This window comes from Thermobia domestica, chromosome 11 (genome assembly GCF_964235325.1).
Source record: "Thermobia domestica chromosome 11, izTheDome1.hap1.1, whole genome shotgun sequence".
Taxonomy (NCBI): Eukaryota; Metazoa; Arthropoda; class Insecta; order Zygentoma; family Lepismatidae; genus Thermobia; species Thermobia domestica.
In genome coordinates, this window is record NC_137464.1 from 230,070,796 (window position 1) to 230,097,566 (window position 26,771).

The window sequence follows — 26,771 nt, forward strand, 5'->3', positions numbered from 1 at the left end:
CCACCAAACTCCACATAATCATTCACTTGCATTTATCTTTTGTCTTCTGTAGTCCACGGGACAGAAAAGAGAAAACTTACCAAGAAAATTAAGAAAATTATGTAATTTTATGTTTTTTATGTTTTTTAGTCTAGCTGTAACACCCCTACATCGTCTTCACCTACGCCTAGTACTTTGTTTCTTGCTTGAAATAGTCAAGTTGCAATTTCTTTGACGTGCTTTGTATATACATATTTATTTCTAAATATTTTTAGAACACAATAGTATATGTGACGTTTTATTTCGTGCAAATGTTTCATAATACAGTTTGTTATGGCGTAAATTTTGACACTAACATTCAGAGAACTGTCAGTTTCACCAAACCTTTTGTTTAAATACAAATTCTATAAATAAGCGATCAGCGACTTCAAATAAGATGATTTTTATAAACCAAAAATAAAAATAATGTTTAAAATATTAAATATGTGCGTCCCTGCTCAATAAAGTTTTTAACCTCCACTGAGATTCTGACGAAACTTACGTGGGAGCAACCTCTTAAAAAAACTGTCCAAGCATAACGAAAATATACGTACGTGCATTTCTGTTTACGAAAACCATGAATTCTCCCTTGAGATATTCTCAAAATTTATATGGGGTCATCAGTAAAGAATTCTCTTTCAAGCGAAATAATAATAATAGTAAATCAAAACCGATCAATGTGTTACGAAAATATACTTGAGCATACATAAATATATAATAATGAAATGCATTAACGACACACTGTGTTATAAACTATTTAGACCTATACATACTCGAGTGTATTACTTCAGATGTTTAAAGAGAAAAGAAAGAAAGAGAAAGCAGAAAATGTAGTGAGCAATAGTTGCTTGTTCAAGCTTCAAAGTTGTTTAATATGAACTGACATTGCTGTTTCTTTTGCTATTATAAATATCTTCCTTTGAATTCACTTAGCTTAAGCATTGATTACATTACGTTTATATAATTATTGTTTGTACTAAAATTTTTACTTTGTTGAAGATCACTATAAATAGAAGAGAAGTTTGCGCGTAAGATACCAGCGAGCAAGCGCTTGTTAAAAGTTCATCTGACTCGCTGGCCACGTCTGCGACCAAAATGACGTCATGCGCCAGAGCGACAAGAATGTAGCACTGCATTGCATCCACCTTGTAGTCTTTCCACCATGCACTACGCCACTCAGTTCGCTTCCCAGAACAGCCAAACACTCTCTCACTCCTGCAGTCGGTGCTCTCTACTCAGACCACATGACTTGTACCACAGCGTAAACTGCTGTGCTTGGACAATCCAGTGTCCATATATTGAGACACCTTTAACGGTTGTGATTTCATATATTAATGAAAAGAGGATACAACCGATTTATTTTACACACCACAATCCTCTGTAGGTGCGAATTAAACAACTTACAAAGAGTGAAAAAGTTTACAACTTACTTTTTCACTCTTTGTAAGTTGTTTAATTCGCAATTACAGAGGATTGTGGTATGTAAAATAAATCGGTTGTTTCCTCTTTTCATTAATATTGGATGTAAACCTTAACTGCTTATATCCAAATATATCTTTTGTTTAATTTAGATCAATACCATGGCTTAGACCATACGCTCTTGGCCTAGTGGCTGGCGCGTATGCCATTCGTGGACATGGTCTCGGGTTTGATTACCGGTGGAATACAAGAAAAAATTAATGTCAAAATCATTCTATATTGTTTGCACGATTCAAGAAGGAAAATCTCAAACCCCTCTAGAAGAAATTCGAGATTTTGTTTTAACTCCCAACTGCCAGAGTGTACCAACCCTGGGGGAATAATGGGAAAGTCTCCTGATTTCTATTATATTTACATTGGACTTTTGGGCAATCACGGCATAAGCTGTTTTAACCCTTTAAAATGAAGCTTATTAAAGTTTTCTTTTTCTATCTATAAGGAAGTTATGAATAAAAACGCCAGGCAGTAAAAACGACTGTTATAATTCTTCTATTCAACAGAAACAAATAATTTAACTCTGGAAACTCACAAATAGACTTTAAAACTCTTAGGCCTCAGATAATTTAAAACACTGCAGTCCCTACATATTTTGGAAAATGCAGCCTATATTGTCAGTTATATTAAAAGACTTGCTAAAGGCAAAATTTGAATCTGCATCTATTGGGAAAAGTTCATCGTTACAACTAGAAATACATTTGTACATTTTCCTTGCCATTTCAGTGTCTTCCACTATAAATTGTTCGTGCCCATATAGCATAAGAGGCCGAAAAAATAAATAAATAAATAAATAAAAACTTCACTACATCGACATTGAAAATGAACTTCTTCAGATATATACTGAAATGTATATATCTATGTCAGAGATATTTAGAAAGAGATCCAAATACAGCAGGTCTTTAACAGATCGTTTTGACACATTTTCTTCTTCAAATTTTATATTCTTGGTAAAAGAGAACGCCGCTACAATTACTCCATTGCATAACAAAATGGGACCATTACAGCACCCTGATAAATCGTATCATTTATTGTAATAACTAATGTGCTAATTTTTAATAGTGTTTTGGAACATGATAAAACTACCTACATTACTAAACACTTTTTTTTTTTTTTTTTTAAATAATGGCTAACTTAAAAGTTAACGCTAGGCAAAGTGTTATGAAACCCCCTGGCAGCGGATGGAAGCAGTTTTCTTTTACTGCTTACAACACCTACTAAAACCAACTGTAATGTTTTTTTTATTGTACAAGCTTTGCTTTTTATAGACTTAAATTTGATTTAAATTATTCGCTGAGCAAAACAATACGTTTACTGTAAAAATTATTAACGTGTAAAGTTTCGCTAACTATCCACTTTGAATACAGAGGCAGTGACAGATTTAATATAAGAGAGCAAAAAATTCCTGAATCCTGATTGGTGCTATAGGCTACTACAGCCAATCGCTTTACACTACACACCATTTTTTTTTTTAAAAGAAAACCTTTATTTCCCTTGTCCCCTCCCCTGTATTCATAGTGTCTGATGAAGCCAAAGTGAATAAAAAAAAAAAAAAAGCTGGTCTTGTGTAGATGTTATGCTAAATAACCTAAGCTGTAAAACTGAAATAAATAGAAATTATATTCTCTTGCCATAATTGTTCCATACCATCCTAACAGCTGTGAGTATCGCTAAGTGCATAGTGAAACAAAAATAAACATAGATAATGGAAGAAGATAGCTACAGCCATGATTTTATATTTAGTATACTTTGTAGCATATATTAATTATTATTATGGATTACCATGCTCTAGTCTTAGCCCATGCCTTTTTGCAATTGTGATGGATGAACTTATAAAGGATATCCAAAAATTAGCGCCTTGGAATATGCTATTGACATATGACATGGTGCTGGTGAATGAGACCGAGTCAGATCAAGGCAGCACTGCAAGAGAAATTAGATGCCTGGAGAGGAGCATTGGAGAGCAAAGGGCTCAGAATTAGTAAAAACCAAGACAGAATAATTAAATTTTTCTTTCAGGAAAAATGTAATTGAGAATATAATAATATGACTGGACGAAGAAGAGGTGGTAATGACGAGGAAATTCAAGTACTTGAGATCAATAGTGCAGGAAAATGAAGAAATAGATGTTTACAGCAGAATCAGCAGCGGTTGGACAACATGGAGATTAGCGGCAGAAGTATTTTGTGTAATCGCATCCTAGGGTACGAAAATGAAATGAAATTTTTGAGTTTTACGTCCCAGGGTTATGCCGGTTAGGCTAAAGGAGACGGTGATGATGAGTAATGGATGAAATGGTGGAATGAAGAAAGTGGGAGGAAACGGGAGAACCCCGAGGAAACCCACGCACACGATGTTTGTCCACCACAAAGTTCACTTGGCGGGAGCAGGGTTTGAACCCGGGACCCCAAACACCACCTAGGGTACGAATTCGCCTTAAAGGAAAAGTTTACGAAATAATAGTGAAACCTGCCATATTATACGGAGAAGAATACTGGACCACGAAGAAGAGATAAAAACAGAAGTTGCATGTTGTGGAGATAAAAATGCTCCGGTGGATGTACGGAGTAATGCGAAAGGATAAAATTAAGAATGAAGTGATCCTGAGAACAGTAAATGTGACACTAGTAGTTAAAAAATACTATAAGAAAGCAGACTGAGATGGTTTGGACATTTACGAAGAAAACAGGGTTGGCAAAAACCATGGTTTTTATTGAAAAAAACAAAAAACAATTTTTTTTTTGTTTAAACCCGATTTTTTGGTTTGAATAATTTACTGTATGTATTTATATTAGATATGAGCAGAAATGAGTTTGTTTCTCCTTGGTGTTATGCAACAACAAGGTTATGCCGGAAGGGGTCACATAAGCTTAAAGCGGAATCCAAACCGCTTCTCGACTTACATCCAAGAGAAACTGTCCATTTGGACACGGGACCGGGACTAATTGGTCACAAATGCGATTGCCGACTCACTCACGAAGGACTCCTGATAAAAATACGTTGTACTGATCTTTACATAGGCCTACTTGTTAATATAATTGTCAAGAGTCATTTCAGAAGGACAAAAAGATAAACAGTTACACAAGTAAAAACATTATACCAGAATTATATATAAATCGGGAAACTCCCGCCTTAGCCATTGGGAAAATCCTGTTATTACTTTAAATGTATTTGTATGTAAAATCTTAAGGTCAACGTATCATAATCACTACGGTAAAACTGAGGTATTAAGTTACAAATTTGGCATATAAAATTAAAGTCAAATCCAAGTTGGGTGATGTTGGAAGCTACGTAGACAATTCATAAATTTTGCCAATTTCTATCAGTATATTTAAACAACCTTGCTTCTTTATAAAACAACAGGCATTCATTCAATAGAAATATATAATTTGGTTTCATTTCGTATGTTTAGGCTTAACATCCTTATGAAATACCAAGGTTATCACGGAGAAGACTTTCGCTTAAAGGGACACCTCGAATAGCTATTACGGTACTTGGTTTACACTTGAAAGATGGGTTGTGGTTCGACCGAGAATTGAACACGGGACCCCTTGATTAAAAGGTGAAAAGTAGATAAACGTAATACGGATGGTTTGATATGTGCAAACGTCACCATGAAGTTCACATGATTTAAAGCATTTTTCGTTTTTTTTTTGGGGGGGGGGAGTTAAACCAGTTGTTAAAAAAAAAAAAAAAAGCTGGTTTAAACCAGCCAACCCTGGAAGAAAACCTTTGAAATACGTAGCTCACTGAATGAATGCTATAGAACTGAATGGGAAACAAAAGCCCGAGGCTGGCCAAAGAAGAAGTGGAAAGATTGTGTTAAGAACGATGCGATGCAATGTGGTGTAAAAGCGAATATGGCACAAGACAGAAACAGACGGAGGACAACCATCCGAAAAGCCAACCCAAGCTAACTAGGAAAAAAATGCTTAGAAGAAGGGTTATTGGAATGTAAATGCTAAAATATTGAGATTAGTTGAAAAACGAGTGAATATATCATGTATGAAAAAATAAATTGCTCCATTTTAAAAATAACTTTATTATTATTATTATTATTATTACAGGTAGGTCTTAAGGTAATCTTTACTAGGCAGAAAATTGTTTTGGAAAAATGAGATGTCTCTGCGAGAAAAATATTTTATAACAGAGGACGAATCAAATGTTTTCGGACATTCTCTTATTTTGAAACGTGAGGAAAAAATAAATATCACATTGAGAAGTAGTACGTGAGAATGCAACTCATCAGGTAGAGAAGTTGTTTTGGTGACGAAATTATACACCTTGTGCAGCACCACCAATGGGGAAGAGAAGGAAGCTGCCAGTTGTGTGGTCACCTTGGACCACTGACTGTGTGTGACAGATGTGGTAAGTGCATATCGGAACAAATACCGCCGAAAATACGTGCTTATTGGGAGGGCTACATAACTTCCTTTTCCGACGTAAACTAGTTATAATGCCATTATCAAACTGTGCAAGGGGCGTGGGTTCACTTTGTCGAAAAATGGCATATCACCGATGTTGAAAAGGGCACGTAAGGCGATGCGTGGGATGATTCCTGTCGGATAGAAACAGGCCAACTTCCCGGCCTTCCACGAACACGAACTAGAATTCGGGAAGTCGGAACTCAGGTCACCAGGGATAATCCAGCCACACAAAGGAGTATCGCCAATCGGCTACAAACATCACTGAAGACAGTGCACACGATCATTCACCGCGATTTGAGGTTGGTAAAGCGATGGAAGAGATGTGATCATAAGCTTTTGCCAAAACACATCCAGGAACGTCGCATCAACTGTCGGAAGCTGTATGAGTGGTACCTGGCTAGTGAAATGTGGACGTTTGTTGTAACAGTGGACTAGGCATATGTTTATTTGGATGACTATCACAAGCCACGTGCATTTTTTATCGATCGACAGGTACGAGGAACTTTCAAAGCTGGTTCACTGAATGCAAGGAAAGTTTTGGCACCGGTTTCATGATCATTGCTGGACATTCGTACCAGGGCAAGCTGAAACATACATCGTGTACCCAAAAATACGGAATATTATCAGGCTAACGCTCTGACACCCGTTTATCACCATATTCCCCACCCCTATGGGAGGGACAAGAATCGTGTGTAGGTGCATCAAGACAAGGCGTCAAGTAACACAAGTAAAGATTTAGGACTACTTCCGTCCACGGTGTCTTGCCTCCTGACTTGATCTAACCTAACCCACTTCTACTTAACCTTTTGCCTCAACGAATTATATACAGAAGTAGACATATATATTCTAATTTGTCTTCCTGACTTCAGCTGTTTTCCTTTGACGATAATACGACTGAGTTCGGTTAGTTGTCATATCTCATAATTCAAAATAAAATGATTCTTTACTTTCTAATTCCTCACTTCGCGATCACAATTCTTTCATTCAGACTTTCAGATGAGACACTGAACTTCACATTACATTCTGATAACTTAGTTAACTGTTCATCTATGTTCTAACGATCTATTGCAATTTTCAATATCTACACAACGCAAAATGTTCCAATGTATACAAGGCATTCTGTCGTCTGTACAACAACTTTAGAACATCATTACTTCCTTCTTCTGCACCGTCATTCAGAGAAATGTTTCATATAGAAATTTCTGTAGATAAATTTGTTTTTTAAAAAAACAAAACCACTTAAATAAAATTGTTCTGTTTAGACGTCTTTTTCATTTCTGAATGATGTACATATATTTAACTCGTACGTTTTCTAAAATAATGTTCAATTAACTTTGACTTTCATCTAGTTTCTATTAGACTTGGAAACTATGCTATGCGTAAGTGTCGGAAGTTCTATTGAACGGCTATGCCCGTCTATCTCCCTGTCAACAGATATTAGAACAAAAACAGTAAAAGATACCGAGAAGCTGTTTTTTGCAGTCAATACAACATCTGAAAACATGTTTCTATCTCATCCGTTAAGCCTCAAATCAGAACTGGTAGAAATAAACAATTCGTTTCCAAATTTTATCGCCATAGAACAAAAAAGGTAACATATAGCAACAAGCTAGCTTTTAGCGAGCGAAAATATCATCAACACTTAACCGAAACCGGAAGTGGTTAAAATTTATTACTTCCGGTTTCAATACTAATTTTTATAGAGCAAAAATGATAAAAGATATTCAAAAGTGGTTATGAGCAATCGATTCAGCATCCCAAGAATAGGTTAAATCCGCCTTGTTAACCCTCAATACAAATCGAAAGTGGTAGGACTCAACCATTACTGGTTTTAACGTTGATTGCCATAGAACAAAACCGATAATAGATAGCGACAAGCGACCTATGCAATCCATTCAACGTCTTTAGAGAACACATCATCGCCACCCACAACTCACAACCAGAACCGGAAGTCGTTAGAATTTACTCGTATTCCGGTTTTAATGCTGATTTCTACAGTCCAAAAACGGTAAAAGATATCGAGAAGCAGTTTTATGCAATTGATTCAGCATCCCAAGAATAGGATTCACCCTATTCATTAACCCTCTATTCAAACCGGAACAGGTAGAACTCAACCATTTTCAGTTTCAACGCTGATCCCTATAGAACAAAAACGGTACCATGAGCGGCAGAATTGGCTGGTTTAAGCTTTTTTTTTTTTCAAAAATACCAACTGGTTTAAACAAAACAAAAACGAAAAATGCTTTAAATCGTGTCAACTTTATGGTGACGTTTGCACATATCAAACCGTCTCCATTAGTTTCTATCTCCTTTTCACCTTTTAATCAAACCGTCCCATGTTCAATTCTCTGTCGAACTACAATCCTTCTTTTAAGTGCAAACCAAGTAGCGGATCCGATGTCACTTTAAGCGAAAGTCTTTTCCTTAAGAACCTCGGTATTACACAAGGATGTTAAGCCTAAACATACGAAACGACACCAAATAGTATACTTCTGCCTGCCTGAATGTCTGTTGTTTTATGAAGAAGCCAAGGTTGCTTAAATATATTCATAGAAATTAGCAGAATTTATCAACTGCCTACGTAGTTTCTAATATTAGCTTGGATTGGATTTTCAGTTTTAATTTAATTGAATGATATCTACATACTAAATTTGCAATTTAATACCTCAGTTTAACGTACTGATTATGCTACGTTGACATAAAATTTTACATACCAAGCAATAACGGGATTCTCCTGATTTATGTATAAGTCTGTATAATGGTTTCATTTGTGCAACTGTTTGTCCTGAAGTGACTCTTGACGATTATATTACAAATATGTAAAGATCAGTACAACGTATTTTTCTCAGGAGTGCTTTGTGAGTGAGTCGGCAGACTCATCGTATTTGTGGCTAATTAGTCCCGGTTTCGAATCCAAATGGAGGATAATTTCTCTCGGATGCAAGCCGAGAAGCGGTTTAGATTCCGCTTTAAGCTTATGTGACCGCTTCCAGCATAACTCCGTTGTCGCATAATAACATCAAGTCGAAACAAACTTATTTCTTTCCATATGTAATATAGATACATAGAGCAATTTAAACCGAAAAACCGAGATTAAACACATATACAAAACATGTTTTTTTTTTTTTTTTTTTTTTTTTTAAAAAACTTGTTTTTTGCCAACCCTAGTAAGCGGTTTTTGCAGTTGATTTAGCGTTTCAAGAGAGCACATCACCATCATTCTCAACACTGTCGAAACCGGAAGTGGTTGACATTTATTAATACTTCCGGGTTCAATACTCATTTCCACAGGGCAAAACTGGTAAGAGATATCGAAAAGAGGTTTTCCTCTTTTACAGATATCGTGTCCCAAGAATGTTTTCTTTCGACTTTTATCTATCTGTTGAAACCAGAAGTGGCATAGATTTACTGTAGCCTGCCACAACATTGATCACATAATGGATCAAACGGAAATAGGTATTTGACATGAAAAATGTCAGTTTAACGTCCCACAACTACACCCTTTAGGCTAAACAAGACTATGATTAAGGCAAGGAAAAATGTTTAGCAGAAGGGGTCCAGCTATTTTTTTCTAAAAAGTGTTACAATCTCCGTAGTTTCTGTTCATATTAGGTTAGTTTAGGTTAGATTATATTAGTGTAGGAGTCCAGCATAATTTTCTAAAAAAAAGATGGAATTTCGCTTAATTCTATTAATATTAGGTAAATTTAAGTTGGTTTAGTTTAGTTCAGGTTAGATTTCGTTAGGTTATGTTAAGCCTACGTACTTACATCTTCCATTTCTTCCGTAAATTTTGCATTTTTTACGTACTGCTGGACTCTGCTAGACATTTACTAAGGCAAGTAAATGGTCGAAGAATTGGTGGAATGAGAAAGTGTGAGGAAACGTGAGTACCCCAAGAAAACTCACGGACACGATGTTGTCTACCAGAAACTTACTTTGCCGAGGACCTAACAAGGAATCCCATGCATCAGAGGTAAGCGCTCTACTACTGAGTCCCCGTGATAGAGACAAGTAGTCTTTTGAAAACCATGCACCCAATACTGCAAAAAATGTATTTCACCTCTTATTTTACTCCTCTCTTCCAACCGGAAATCATTAACATTAATTAGCTCTTCTGGTTTCGATATTAACCTCCCTAGAACAAAACAGTAAGAGGGAGCCAGAGGTTTTTGATATGTATTCAGAGTCTAAAACAACCTTTCAAGGATTTTACATTGGGTTAAGTTCAAAAGTTGGGCGTCCGTTTCCAGCAAAATTTTTAAAATTCACAGGGAAGATATGGATAATTTGATCGTTTGTGTGCTTGATAATATATAAGGATCTCGAAAAATAATCTTTATTTGTTATATATAAACGGTTACATACATGGGACTATTCGGCGAGCGGAGGGAACTACTTGGCGCAAGGTAACAGAATAGTTGCATTGTGGGGCACTAATGAACATTTATATTATCAACATGGCGGCAAATATAACAAAACGATGCACAGGATGTGAACTGACTGTGTTAAATTTCGTGAAGCAATACGTTCATAAGGAGCAAAATCGTCTAAAACTATGTGAAGAGCATGAATTAATGAACCTAATAACAAATCGTGTGAAGTGTGAAAGGAAGGTGACAGCGAAGAAACGTGCAGAAAGTTATTGTTTTTAGTACGAAGCGAAGTACTAAGGTAAGTGTAATATATATATATATATATATATATATATATATATAATTGGAGCTTAATGGAGACTGAAAACAACGTGCCATGTGGGGCTCTAACCCGCTTTCACTCGCTAACGCTCGATCGGCAATACTGTGTGGATTAAATAGTAAACGATGTAACGAAAGGAACCCTAAAGTCAGTTAAGAACGTAGGAATTGAAAAATTATGAATTTTAATAGCTTTTATGCAGATTATGCTCGAAAAGTATCGGACGCCCAACTTCGGAATAAATGCCTTTACCTTTGATCTCATCTCTCTATTGCAACCATAAGTTATAGATTTTGGATACTAACTCCTGTTTTAGTAGTGAATTCGGTTTGGAAATCGTATGGTTTGGTATTGTAAAACGGAAATCAGTCGTCCAATTTTAAGTCTTCATTTTGAGTAATTATAATTAAATAAAAATCAATATCCACCGCAAGAAATGTCTACAGCATTATAGTAACATTGTGCCTTAGTATTTTCCATATCATGCGAATATTTCAAGTCAAAAGACAAATAGTTCTAATATACTATTCAAGTTACTCTTCGATTACTCTTGACATTACTATGTGATACAAGTTCGTGCTGGACAACACCATGTCTGTAGCTTTTTTACTGTTCCTTCGTTCCCTGACAGTTTCATTGCTCCAATTCTTCCATAACCAATTAATTACTCACTTTTATTAACCATCAGTCTTCTTTAACCTACAGAGCATAATCCTACAATGTAAAACTACAATTTTCATTTCATTTATTTTATGTTACCACTGAAAAATAACTTTATCAACTTACAACGTCATTTCTATCCTGAATGTAAATAATAATAAACGCAAACATGGGTGTTATTTACCACATCGTAATATAAGTTGTATTACGGTCACAACTACTAAGTTCTCTTTAAATTATCTTAAGTATACTTACACCCATGTTTCTTTGTAACCTATTGATTTAAAAGGACCATTTTGATATTCATTTCACGATTTTTGAGAGACGTGCAGCAATAATGAATGTGACGGAAGATATATTACTGTCCTGACATATTAAAAATTGAAAAGACATTAATTTTACTCTGTACTTATTCTAAATTATGAACTGTATTATTAATACGCCATAAAGTGATTACCTTTCTCGAAATAAGTACTTTTTCACCTGCATGATACAACAGCTGCCACCTCCGCTCGTCCATGACATCTTTCAGCTAGTCTGCTATAAAGTTACGGTTGCCAGATAAAACCATCTTCCAGAATTGCCCATGTTAAATGATAATACCAATATTGCCTGAGGTAAAAAACAGCACGCTGCATATCTTTGGTTTCATTGTGTGATGCGTGGACCTTTCCAGGTGCCGATTTACTGTACGGATTCACATATTCCTAAAATTTATAGAATAAAATTGTGATAATATTTTCGTGCAGATCGACTATACGGATTCATACATAAATTCATGAAACATAAACTTCATTCTCTATGAATTCACTTTTTTTACTTTCAGCAACCATTCTTGAGATGTGCGTTTGCTTCTGCGGTGCAATTCTACTTTAGATGTCATGAGCAAAACAAGCAAACTGTGCTAGGCGGCCACAAAAAGCACCAATGCTATCAAACCGAGTGAGGGCAGGACGAAGCTGGGTCCAATCGTTAGCGAGAGGGTGCGTCCGAATTGAGCAGGCGCATCAGTGAAGATGGGTATACAATAAGCAAGGATTGTGAAAAGGAGTGGTTATTTGGCAATAATACAAGTTTCAAATAGCACTTGTCATGGTTTCATACTAGTAGCGTTTTACTTGTAAACATAAAATACAAGTTTTCTAAAATGTGCAGAAATACACCGCCGATGGAAAATAGTTCCTAATACAGTCATCTTTCATATGCACTCACTTATTTTATCCGTAGTAAAGCACTTGTAAGAATTTTACACTAGTAACACTACACTTGTAAACATAACATACAGATGTATTGCTTTGTATTTAATTCTATCGCTTGCAGATTTTTTCTTTGTAGATATGCCTTTTCATGCAAACTATTGAAATTTACTCGTAAATCTTCCAAAATATGGTGCGCCAAAAGTAAACCAGCACCGTCATTTTTCCAATCTCTTCAATAAACTCGCGAAATTGATGATAATTGAGCGTACGCGATCTGATATGATTGGCTTAAAACCTGTGTCATATTCAAGCATTGGGGTCACGGTGGCTCAGTGGTAGAGCGTTCACTTCTGATGCTTGGGATCAGGGCCCAACCGTAGGGGGGGGGGCGAGCGGGGTGTCGGCCCCGGGCGCCGAAGTAAGTGGCGAAAAAAATTCGGGAGAAAAAAGGAAAAAAGATAGGAAATTTTGCTTGGAATATATATATGGGAGCGCCGTCGTATACTCTCGCCCCGGGCGCTGATTTTCCACGGCACGGCCCTGCTTGGGATCCTTGGTTCGATTCCAGTTCGCGCCAAGTGAGCTTTGTGGTGGACAAGCACCGTGTGCGTGGGTTTTCTCGGGGTTCTCCCACTTTCTTCATTCCAACGTTTCATTCATTATCTCATTACCACTTTCTCCTTTATCCTAGTCAGCATAACTACTGGACGTAAAACTCAAAGATTTCATTTTTCCACTTTTTTCATTTTACCATTTTATACATTACTCAGCATCACCGTCTCCTTCAGCCTAACCGGCATATTCGTGGGACGTAAAACTGAAATATTTCATTTCATTTCCTTATATCCAAGCATTTTTCGCATAGACTGTTAAGAAATGATGCAATGTATGATTAATAGTTTTGAAACACAGTCATTTTCCGTTACCGATTCTTGGAACACCCCTAGTCGTGTCGTGAATGCTATGAATGTCATTTCATCAATTTTGTGTGTTGCTAGAATAAAAAATAACACCTGAGAGTATTTGAAACATCTGTTTACTCATCCAGGGCCAAAGATAACCACTCTAAGTGTCAATTTTTGTAAGATCATTTAGTTAACATATTTTCTGCAATAACACACACTCTTCAAGCCACAGTGTTACCTGGCAAACTGAGGCTTTAAATAAATTAGCTTTTCCTGGATACATTTCCTCTGCTGCTGCATTAATGCAACTCTTGATTAATTCACCGTCAATAAATGGTTTCCGTTTCGTTATTGAATGAGCTAGGCGAAAACTAGCATGAGTTGCTTCTTATTCAATATTTACTTTCTTAAACAATTGCTGAGATTTCAACCCGCTTTCAAAGATTTACATTTTCTAACAGTAGACTGCCTGTAAATCTGCAGTAATTTTGAGAATATTTAGCCTCATATGACTTTTTATGTTATATTTTTTTGAGGACCGATATAATATTGATTGGAAATTACTCACATTGCCTTATTCTTATTATTTGACTCAATTACGAAATATTTACATCCTCATTCTGCTTTAAGTGTTCTGTACTCACTATCTTTATTTATTTATTTTTTTTTTCATATTTAAACAAATCCACGCAAAACGCACGCAACTTCAAACCAAAATAATGCTAATTAACCAGGGGCAAAAATGGATCTGAAAAAGTAGGGGGACGCACGACGTCACGCCGTCCCCCCCTGCCTATCTTTGCTCATTGTATTTTTTTAGGAAGTGGGGAAAGCTATAGATAATTTTTGGAAATGGGGTAACGGCGTCCTCCCGCGTTCCCCCTCACTTTTACCCCTGTTATTAACACAATTACAAACTGGGGTTCTGAGTAAACAGACTTTACTGGTTTTATCTTCTCACAATTACACACACTGTATTTTACTAAGAAACTATAGTTACAAAGCACACTAGTCGCACTATATTTCGCTATTCAGATCACACTTGTCGCTCCGAACTCAATTAGAAACTGTCCAACTTTTTGTTGTGTCAAGTAAGTATACCACGCGTCCTCGGTGTGTACGACATATTCCAGAATTCTCGAAATTACTCGAATCTTCCGGACAAGCGATCAGGCAGCAGAACTTTTCAGAACATGCTCTAGTTCTGTTCAGTGGTGTTATTCTAATTTTTTAACAATCGGTTCTGTATATACAGAAAGAGAGAGAGAGATCCTCATCATCATAAGTATTTTGCCCTTGCAGCAGCTGAGAACCTTCCATGCTACACGGTCCTCCGCTAACATCTTCATCTTGACGTATGATCTTTCTATTTTTATATCATCCATTAATTGTAGTCTCCTTCGCCCCTCTCGCTCTCTTTCCCGCCACCATAGCCTCTAGGACGTTCCTCATGATACAATTTCTTCTTCTGCTATGTCCCAACCAGTTTCTCTTCCTCTTCTTAACAATATCTAAAAGCGTTCTTTTCTCCCCCACCATTTCTAACACCCTCTCATTCGTTTTCTGCTCGAGCCAACTAATTCTTTCCATTCTTCCCCATACCCACATTTCGAAGGCTTCTAGTCTTTTTTCATCACTTTTACGTATTTTTCAAATGTCCATGTTTCCGCCCCACACAACACTCCATACGATGCATTTTATGAGTCTTTTTCTCGACTCTATTCAAAGGTCCACAAAACAGACTTTTCTTCCTCCTAAAGGCTTCTTTCGCCATTCCTATCCTTGCTTTTATTTCACGTTCGCACTTCATGTCATTACTAAGAATACTACCAAGATATCGAAAACTAGAGAGAGATAGTAGATAGATAATAGATAGGTAGGTAGATATATATAACTGTCTTACGAAACAAACCATACAAGGTAGACAAAAGCAAATTTTTTACTGCATACCTCAAGTGTCAAGAAGGAACCTACACAACATTCTAATACTAGGTGGTGTGACGAAATTAGGTAGTACGGCGAATTATCCAAGATAGATGGTTTCAAAAAGTATTGGAAAGACGTTAATCTAGCAATGAATCGATAATTGTTGATAATGGTACGTTTCACCACTACACTCATGTCATCCCAATTCTCATTCTTGATATCTGAGCATTTGAGATTAAGCCCTGTTATGAGAGATCATGGGCCTTATGCAGAGTCGTTTTGTAACGTGATTAGTGTCATACTAAAGAGCTCGACTAACATATGTTTCCTGCAGTTGTCAGACCTTTAGAATGACGCTAATAATGCGTCAAATCGACTCTGCATAAGGCGGTTTAACCCTGTAGCTGTAAGAATTTCTATAAGCAAAGATAAACTAACATTTACTGTTCCCGGGTATAACTGGGTAAAGTTACGGTTTTGTCTGGGTATAACAAACGATTCTCTGAACTAGAAATATATTTTAGCAACCGGTTCTAGCAAACAAGTGTGAACCGGCTGAATAGCACCACTGGTTCTGCTACTGGTTACAAGATGGTGCTGTATACTTCGACTAACCAAGCACAATTTACATTTTGCATAATTCCTCCGTTGTCTATAAGATGGCGCTGGTGCTATTGTATGTTAATATTATGAGCTAAGTAGGGTTTGGCTCTTGGAACTTAGTGGACGAGTCAGTGCGGCCCTTAGGCTAAAAAGTTTAGACACCCCTGGTCTATTTCATTAAAATACTGTATGAAGCATCTCCATAGATAAGCTTGACAATACTTGTGAAATGCTCCTCTTCGGATATGTACTGAATGAATGTTTTCCCGAAAAACTCTCCATAACTAGAAAACACAACACGTTCAGGTCAGGTGATTGAGAAGACCATGAGTTGGGAAATCATCGGCTAATGATGACATTCCCACAAACTGTCTGACACCTGACGAATGATGTATGGTGGAATTCTACTCTACATAAAAACAACTGTGTCCAAAAGTGGCAATGTTCTTATTTTGATATGACAATTTCATCAATAAAATTTTACTCATTTTGTCCAAGTGTAGTATTGATGGAGAATTCGTTCATGACTCCACAGCAACTCCAGATAATATGTTCGTTAAAGTGGTTACCTCTCTTTAATGAGGCTTACAATTGTATTTAAAATATGTTAATGTGGCAAAAGCTAGTGCAGCAGGAAGTTAGGCTCTTTAGATTCGTAATAATGTTTTTTCTTTGAACTTGAAAGGAAGTTACATTATGAGTCAATCCATTCTAAGTGATCAAGCATGAGCCGCTCGACCATCTCCAAAAAATCTAATTTTTTCATGAATGTTTATCCTATATCAGGGTACTTCAAAACCACAATTAATTGCTTTTTACAACTTGACGACACAGCGGCTGCCGCCATTTTGTGTGTGTGTTTTTTTTTTTCGATTGTAGGCGTTTACGTTGTTTTGAATATCTCAGCATGTATTTGTCCTACCAAATTGAAACTTGCTGGACGTCTCCAACTTGTCCAGAGCTAAAACTTTGGTCTCTTGACATTTTTGCCTAAAACCACTTGAAGGGGGTGAAATCAGGGTCTACAGTAGCAACATTGAAGACATGTTTGGGAAGATAAACAACTAGCGTAGATGTCTGAATTTGTGAGTGCATGTAGTCCGGGGTCATAAGTTAATAAAAATTTACAGACCTGTAGCTGCTCCCAAAGGCCTGAAAAAATCGTAAAGTTGGAGAATTGTGCCAATTAGTGTTACAACTAGAGGAAAGAAACGAGCTTGAGATCCTTGACTGGATTAACCATTCATTCTACGTTATTTTACTTCACAACAACGAATTTCCGATTGAATTTGTGAACAAAACACCTCCTAGAGTATGACGTCATTACTTAATACTTTCAGCTCCTTCTGCTCAAAAACACAAAACGCGCTTTATGTTATGGTATACACTACTAAAGGACTAACTACTCCCAAAATTTCAGATTTTTTTTTTATCCAGACCCATTGGAGATATTGGACAGTGAAATATGCTAAATTGGCATAATTCCCCAACTTTACGATTTTTTTCAGGCCTTTGGGAGCAGCTACAGGTCTGTAAATTTTTGTGTATTAACTTATGACTCCGGACTACATGCACCCAAAAATTCAGACCTCTACGTCAGTTGTTTCCTCTTCCCAAATATGTTTTGAATGTCCAAAAATGTAGCTATTGCAGACCCTGATTTCACCCCCTTCAAATGGTTTTAGGCAAAAATGTTAAGAGATTAAAGTTTGAGCTCTGGATGAGTTGGAGACGTCCAGCAATTTTCAATTTGGTAGGACAAATACATGCTGAGATATTCAAAACAACGTAAATGCCTAAAATCGAAAAAAAAATGGCGGCAGCTGCTGTGTCGCCATGGGATGTTGTAAAAAATAATTAATTGTAGTTTGAAGTACCCCGATATATGATAAACAGTCATGAAAAAATTAATTTGTTTGAAAAGGTCGAGCGGCAATTTTTCTTTTTTCTCGATCACTTTGCATGGATTGACCCCTATAATAAAACTAAATACGTACAACTGGTACTTCAACTTAAGAGTGAATCCTATTGTGAGTTATCCAAATACAAAAAAAAAAAAAAAAAAAACTTTAAAAATACACCAATATACATGTGAATATTAGACTAGGAAGTATAGATATGAAAAAAGTTATGCGTGTGTATGTTTAATAGCTTTCATCACAACAATGAATAGTTTAATTATTAAGCATTATCTTCTTTCTCCATTTTCTTCTTATCAATTATCTTGCTTTTCGCTCCATTTTCTTCTTATGCATTCTTCTTTTTCCTTCCTGTTATTTTTATGCATTATCTTTCATTTTCATCGTTGTTCTTTTGCATTATCTGTAATTTCGTCCTTTCTATGTACATTTTTACGCAGTATCTTCGTTTTTGTTATACATTTTCTTTCATTTTTCTTACTTTTCTTCTTGTGTGAGGATCACCTAGAAAATTTTAAAAAACAAACAAAAAAGAAACATTTAGTTATACAAAATGAAAAACGCAATATTTATTGGAAGAAATAATTCTGTCACATATCTGAAGCTTCCTTTTTACGTAATTACCACTTCTAGATAACCACAACCTCATTTAAACATTTTCGTATTTAACGAGCTCCAGAATTCCCATGTTATACTCCCCATGTCGTAAATAAACACCAACACCTAGTGACCCACTTGTCGGTAAATGTCGATCGTCGATATAACGACGCATCGAAGGATTGCGCTAGTGTGCCAGTAGTGGCAGGGTTTCGTCGAGTTGAAACAGATATCTAGAGTCGGGGTGTTGAAGTTACCACCGCGTAGTAGCGAGTACTTCATATTGGTTCGCGCTCCTTCGATTCGTCGCGGAGAATTGCGAAGGGGCCAACACGAAATATCGCCGGTCATGTGCATGTGGTTATTATTATTATTATTATTATTATTATTATTATTATTATTATTATTATTATTATTATTATTATTATTATTATTATTATTATTATTATTATTATTGCCGAGGAATTGTTCCTAAAGTGAGCTCCGGAGGTCAAGAGTAATTCCCTGCCTCCACATCATGAAGTGAAAAATCTTGAGATGAGTGCGTATAATTGTATGAATTTAGATGACAACTGTCGCCGATCATTAGAAAGTGAATATGAAAGGACTATGAAATCGAGTAAATAGACATGTGTCATTTTGTTATAAAATTACATTGCAAATGCGTTTCATCTGATGCCAGACGGTTATCATCGAATATACACTACTAAAGGAGCACTCTGATTAGCCAAATTAAAAACGACTCTAAAAGCGATGTTTTCTTCGTTGCCTCCGTGGCGAAGTGGGAAGAACACGTGACTAGTAATCACAAGGTTGGTGGTTCGCGCCCATCCCGGGGTAGTTTTACTTTTTAAAAGTGTTTCTAGACTCGCCTTAATGTAAACAAATCACACATATAGGCGATTTAAGGTATTTTGTGGTTCATTGGTGTTCTGTCGCGTCTCTGCCGCTGGTGGTATAATTTTCAAAACGGAAGTGTTGCCATGGCGGATCGTCGCTGCTAGGCTGCCAATTTTTAGCGAGATGTTGCTAGTTGCCGATCGTTGATCCACCGATGCTTACGTATGGGGCTCTTTTGCCACCAAGTCATTACGCCAGGTGATCACTACATTCAAACAAAAGAACGCTCGCACATTTCCGCCGCACAGCTCACTCCTCTTTCTCTTTTCATGGTCAACTGGCGTCTGTAACAGCTGGCTCATAACGCTATGAGTGGAGGTTGCAAGAAGTCGAACTTATATACTGTATTTACTGGATCAAAATGAATTGTGTAATTGAAAATCCTGCCGACTGTGAGTAAGGAGTGTCATTTGATTTCTGAACGATCAAACGGTGAAACGGGCAGAAATTTACCGGCAGTGTATGGTGATAATGTAATGAACGAAAGAAATATTCAACAATGGACGAACAAATGTACACGATGTACTTGTACACTCCGCAGCAAAAAACCTGCAACATAAGCATGTAAGTTTATTGTGAAACTACGCTTAACAGCGCAGGGAATCAACATAACGTCTAAGTGGCACGAATCACGCCAGGAGAAACCTCGGAGTCCTCCCCTGCACACTTATTTTGGAGCAAAAGACTTCTTCGTTTCACAATAAACTTATATGCTCATGTTACAGTTTTTTTGCTGCGGACTGTACAACCATTATTCATCATAGAAGACCTGGAAACTGCAGTGAGCAACAAAATCTTGCAAGACAGGTGCGTAACTTTCGACGAATTGCTCATTGTGTTTCCAGATATTTCTCGTCCTTTACTTCGTGAAATTGTGTCACAACATTTCGGCTATAACAATATTCGTGCATGATGGGTTCCACGGCAACTGAGTGGCCAACATAGAACTCAGAGAATAGACGCAACATTGATATACTTGACACGATATCACACAGATGGAAACGCATTTCTTGATCAGATTGTGACTCCTGATGAGATCTGGGTGTTTCACATCACCCTGGAGCTTGAGTGGCATCATCCCTCGTTACCCAAAAAACCGAGAAAATTCAAATAGACTTTCTCAACACGAAAGGTTATTGTAAGACTCTAAGAAAATTACGGCAAGCCATCCAAAATAGGAGACGAGGAATGCTTTCTGGTGGAATTGTGCTTCTTTACGACAATGCCTGCCCTCACACTGCTGATGCAACTCAAAAATTTGCTGGATCAATTCGGATGGGAAATAATCCATCCTGCAGTCCGGACCCTGCTTCTAGCGATTTCTACTTTTTCCCTAAGTTAAAAGAGTTTTTGGGCGGTAAACGTTTTGGAAGTACTGAAGGGCTAGAAAATGCAGTAGCCTAATCACCTAGCTTAATGAATTGATGACAGAAGAGTATATAACATGTGAATTCTGAAGCTAGTGAATAGATACGACAAATATTTAAATGAAAGTGGTGATTATGTAGAGATGTGAGGGAAGCTTCTGGTATGTAACAGAATTGTTTTTTCCAACAAATATTGTGTTTTACATTTTGTATAACTCAACGATTTTTACTTTCTGGATGACCTTCGTATTATCTTTCTTTTCCTCTTATTCTTTTTATACATTATCTTTTTTCACCCCTTTTGTTTTGTTGCATTAGTTTTTCTCTCTTTCATTTTCTTATGCATTATCTTCACTTCTCCACTTTTATGATTCATTATCTTTCATTTTCGCCATTTTTATGCATCATAATTTTTCTCTTGTGTTTGCTTTTTTGTTATGTTTCCATTTCCTCTATTGTTTCCTTTCCTCACTTTTCTTATAATGTAATACATTTATTTTCTTCCCTTTTCCTTGTGCATTATCTTTCTTTTTTTCCTCCTTTTCTTCTTATATTTTAATTAGGCACTTCAATACCTTTAGTCGCAAAAGTACAGTATAATTTCTCCCTCTTTTGAAATGAAAACATGAATTATCTATACATATATTAATAGCGGTGTCTGTGAACAAGAAACTTCAGATCCAAATTGAAAGTGACCATGTTTGTGACTTTTAATCTCCTGAATCACCCGACCGATCTCGATCAAATTTTTGGCGTAGATGCAGTTCTGGCCTGGGAACGTTTCTAGCTATTCACTTTGATGGTAGAACTTAGGGGAGGGGAGGGGGAATTATAAAAAGTAAATAAATAAAACTTAATAACTCTTAAACCAAACGACTAACAGTTAATTTCGATCAATTTTCAATATAGATGACGTTCGTGCCTGGAATGGATTTTACCATTTCACTTTGTCGGAACAACGTAGGAGATGGGGAGGAGGAGGAGATATACAAAAATCAATAAATAGAAAAATATAAGTAACCATGTTCGTGAGTTATTAACTCTTGAACCACCCGATCGATCTCAATCAAACTTCAACATAGATGAAGTTCGAACCTGGCAAGTCTTTTATTATTTTATTTTGATGGTAGAACTTAGGGAAGGGGGAGGGAAGGAGGGTAACTATATGAAAATGAATAAAACTTAATAACTCCCCCATGCCGTAAAAGTCGCCAACACCTAGTGGCTCACTTGCGGGTAAATGTCAATCGTCGATATAGCGACGCGTCGAAGGATTGCTTCTAGTGTGCCACTGGCGGCAGATTTCATCGAGTCGAAACAAATATCTAGAGTCGGGGTGTTGAAGTCCTACCGCGTAGAAACAAGGACTTCATTCTGGTCCGCGCTCTTTCGATTCGTCGCGGATAATCGCGAAGGGACCAACACGAACTATTGCCAGTCATGTGCATGCGGCTATTATTATATGTTATTTTTTCCTAATGAATTGTTCCTAAAGTAAGCTCCAGGGGTCAAGAATAACCTCTGCCTCAACATCATGAAATGAAAAATCTTGAGATAAGTGCGATAATTGTATGAATTTAGATGGCAACAGACGTCGGTCATTAGAAAGTGAGTATGGGAGAACTATGAAATAAAGTAAATAGACATGCGTTATTTTGTTATAAAATTACATGGCGAACGCATTTTATCTTATCCCAAACAGTCATCGTTTAATATACAAGATTGACCAAATTAAAAAGATCTCAACGATTTATCCCTTTACAAGCGACGTTTCCTTCATCGCCTCCGTTGCGAAGTCGGAAGAACCTCCTTCCCCAGTAATCATAAGGTTGGTGGTTCGAGCCACCTCCGGGACGCTTTTTCGTACTTTTTTTAGTGTTTTGTAGACACCTTAATGTAAAGAAATTACACGTATAGACGATTTAACATATTTTGGGGAACTAATTTTGTGGTTCATTGGCGTTTTGTCGCGTCTCTGCCGCTGGTGGTATAAATTGTCAAAACGGAAGAGGGGCCATCGCGGATTGTCACTGCCTACCACCAATTTTTGGCGATATGTCGCTAGTTGCCTATCGGTGGTCCACCGACGCTTATGGCATGGGGTCTTGAACCACCTGATCGATCTCGATCAAACTTTCAATATAAATAAGGTTTGGACCTGGGATGTTTTCATCAATTTTACTTTGACGGAACAATGTAGGGGAGGGGAAGGGGCATATATATATAAAATAAAACTAAAAGGGACTGTCTTTGTGACTTCATCACGCTAAACCATCGAACCGATCTTAATCAAATTATCAACATGGATGAGGTTCGGACCTGAGGTGGTTTTTATCATATCCCTTTGACGGTAGGAGGACTTGAGGGGAGAGATATATAAAAATAAATAAAACGTAATAACTCTTGAACCACCTGACTGATCTCGATCAAATTTTCAACATAGATGGCGTTCGAGTCTGAAAAGCTTTTTTTTTTTTTTAATATTTTCACTTTGACGGTAGAACATAGGGGAAGGGGAAATTAATATATAAAAATAAATAGAACTTAACTCTTGAACCACCCAACCGATCTCGATCAAATTTTCAACATACATGACATTCGAGCTTGGGCTATTTTTTTTATCATGTCATGCCCCGCAACATGGGGAGGGGAGAGGGATATATAAAAATCACCGAAAATGACCAATATCAAAGAGCGCTTTAGTAATAGTAAAAACGAAACATATTACTATTTTTCCTTTAACGCAGCGAAATCGGGGTGCGTCTTAGATTCGAGGACGTCTTAAATTCGAGTAATTATCGATAAATTCTTAATTAAAGATATTATTAAGGTTTTATTAAAACTATTTTGCTAAGCATAAATATTTTTAATTTTGTATCATATTTAATCATTCAAATAACAATAGTATCCTGCATTTACAATAGTTAATGCATTTTGACTCTAGATCTATATTTCATAATTTGTCTTCGATATATACCATACTGAGTGTATCATTTTTTTTTTCAAGGAAAACTATCATTTGTCTGTGTATCAATACAGTATTAACAGACTTCTTTTTTAAAAGTAATAATAGTAATGTGTTTGGAGTGTGGAACGTATTAATGGATTTTCTATTATCCTATGCGTGAACATTCGATTTTAGACAGAAGGTTTCATGATGAACGTCATTTTCTGGAACCGCTTAGTATCGAAAGTACTGCTCTGAGTAATGTGTATAAATGTTGGGAAATCGATTCTGTGTATACTATCATAGGTTGCATGCAAGTCTTTAGTAAGGCGAAATGCGAATGTGAGAAGTATTTTACATGCGATAGTCATCTATCAACAAATTTATTAATGGATCATATATGGACTTGCTAATGGTTCATATATGCAGGATATATATGTACATTTTAGCGACATCAAATATACATTATAGAAGCTAGTAAATAGGGTATTGCATTACAACCAATCGCACATTTTATTTTATATCCTTTGATGTACCATCCACATACTATGTCTTTCGACATTTTTGTGACATTTTATGCTCTACCCTCGCAAGCATGTTTTCTCGACATAGCATGGGAAATTCTTCACAAGGGTATTATTTGCTACTAATATATTGGTAAGTGTGTGTTTTCAATTGCAATCGCAAATTTTAAATACACATGATGATGTTTCCCATTTCCTTTATAATGAAAATAACTCCGAGAATTTTGAAGTGAATAACAGTCGAAACTAGTTTCGTTTCTGAGTTACGATCCTTGCAAAATGAGGGGAGGGGATAAACTTTAAGTTCACATAGGGTAAACACTAACAACTTTAACTGACCTCACGCTTCCTGCAACGAAACGGCATCGGATATATCACTGCTCATCTCAGCGACTCCGAAAACTATAGATTTGACACTAATATCGGCCACTTTCAGGCTTTTCTATATATTTCTTCCTACCGAAGTTGCGGGCCTGAATTTGGATTTAAACGGCATTAGAAGTGTCACTGCTCATCTCAGCAACCCCGAAAGCTATGGATTCGATACTAGTATCAGTCATTTTCGATCATTTTTATATATATCATCCCCTTCCCCTCCCTAAAGTTTTGGCGTTGAATTTGGATTTAAACTGCATCGGAAATGTCAGTGTTCATCTCAGGGGTCCTGAAAACTATGGATTCACACTAATATCGATCATTTTGCATCATTTTTATATAGTCTACCTCCTCCTCCCCCAATTTGCGGGTATGAATTTGATTTTAAATGGCATCGAAAGTGTCACTGTTCACCTCAGTGTTCTCGAAAACTATGGATTCGATACTGATATCGGCTATTTTCCATCATTTTATATACCTCCCCTTCCCCTTCCCCCAAGTTGAAGACCTGAATTTGAATTTAAGCTTCATCGGAAATGTCACTGTTCATCTCAGCAACCCTGAAAACTATTGGTTCGACTCTAGGGTGCAGCGTTTTACCACTTTTTTCTCGGAATGAAATGTAATACCTGGCAAAAGTGGCCAATCCACATGGACATTTCAGGTATAGATTTTTTTTCAAATCAGATAATATCTTCTGTGAGAACTATTGCATCAAAGTTTCAAAATTTCACTGAAAATTGCAAAAAATACCAAAATTGTTCATTTTTTAGTTATGTTAAAGTAAATATATTTTGGTTAAATACATGTCAGTTGCTATGAAAACTGTCATTCAAGTATAAAAATGCCAGTTATATGTCCTTGGGGGGAATAGGGGTGCCTCCTCTGGGGCCAGAAAAGGGGGCAAATTCAGTATAGTTAAGCGGTTGTGCAGCTCCTCGCTCACCTGGCAATATAGCCTGGCCAAGTGATCCAGAGCCCACCATGTAGAGATGGCTGCACCTAGGGCTCCTCTGCTAGGCCTATCCAATCTATCAACCATATTTTGGGCCGGATAAACTGATCCGATTAGTCACTGTCAGGAAAAATTGTCACAAATTGGGACTTTGATTGAAATTTAGACGTAGCTTGCCTAGAAAGTAAGGTTGACCTGATTATTCCGCCTCTAGCGTCACTGGCACATACTTGGGAGGCTTCTTCAGTGACAAATTCACTATCCGTTCTACTGCCACCATGTGGCGCGGATGGACGGTGAAGGACCATTCTGGCACAGTGTTGTCAGGGAGTGAAAGTTCGACCATGAGCTGTTTGTTTGGTACCGTCCGTAGAACTTACTGGTACTACAGTTATTGAAACATCACTGCTTTCCCAGACGGTCATTGCAGTGTAATCGTTTGCCTCAAAATTCAGTCTGAGAATGATGTTATATCTAATGGAGTTATGGAGATTCCCTCCTTCGTATTCTCGAGCACTAAGAATCTTATGTAATGCATCTTGTCGGACAGCAAGTCGATCATCAGTCATCAAGGCGAGAAGAAATTTTCTGGGAGTGCAAAGAATGCATTCGTCTGAATGAACGAACAGATTACAGGCTGATATTCCCTTGGTAAGTATCTAGACCTTGAATGGCCTCAAAGACGTGAGAGGACCATCAGCAATGGAAGACTATGTTCTGATACGGCATTGCATAACAACACAGACTAAGTATGAATGTCGCAATTTCTATTAATTTTTTGGTAGGTTTTTTGTTGCAATATACAATGTTAAAATTCTTTTTGCACTAGTCAACCAGCTAGCTTTGTTTAGTTTGCCAGGGAACGTAGAAACAAGCTCTTCTGGGCATGCTCTGGAGTCAATGGCTTGAGATATCTGGAACAAGCATCTCAGGTCCTTACTGAGTTTTCTGTGCTCTTCTGGACTATGATGAGGTAAGTCACATTTTATTGGTTTGAATAGCAACACTGAAAGCTTTTTCACAGTTAGATAGTTTTGAAACTATGGGACGTGTGTAAGAATAGGGGCTTGAATAAACGCCGTGAATATGCGTGAAGAGAGGTCGGAACAGCAGTTCATTAAAATGCAAGAGACAAATAGCCCATTGCATTTGTTTTCCTGTTAGTTCCTCTAATTTTCGAAGAACAACTCCATTCCAAGCATGTTAGTGTATGTTCCATCACACCCAAGAACCTCAACTTTATTAAAGCCAACTCTGAGTTGGTTCATGATGTATTCG

The 26,771-nt window shown here is 36.9% G+C and overlaps 2 protein-coding genes across 2 annotated transcripts in view; one reads left to right on the forward strand and one right to left on the reverse strand.

Moving 5' to 3' along the window:
- The window catches only part of Hs3st-B (Heparan sulfate 3-O sulfotransferase-B), a 67,727-nt gene extending 55,871 nt beyond the window's left edge, over positions 1 to 11,856 (reverse strand). Inside the window, exon 1 of the mRNA XM_081731756.1 lies at positions 11,734 to 11,856. The gene's annotated coding sequence lies outside the window, so the exon portion shown is untranslated. The remainder of the gene's footprint in view (positions 1 to 11,733) is intronic.
- Positions 1 to 26,771, forward strand: part of LOC145665485 (glycine receptor subunit alpha-2-like) — a 229,088-nt gene that overhangs the window by 106,086 nt on the left and 96,231 nt on the right. The gene's annotated exons all lie outside the window — the stretch shown is intronic.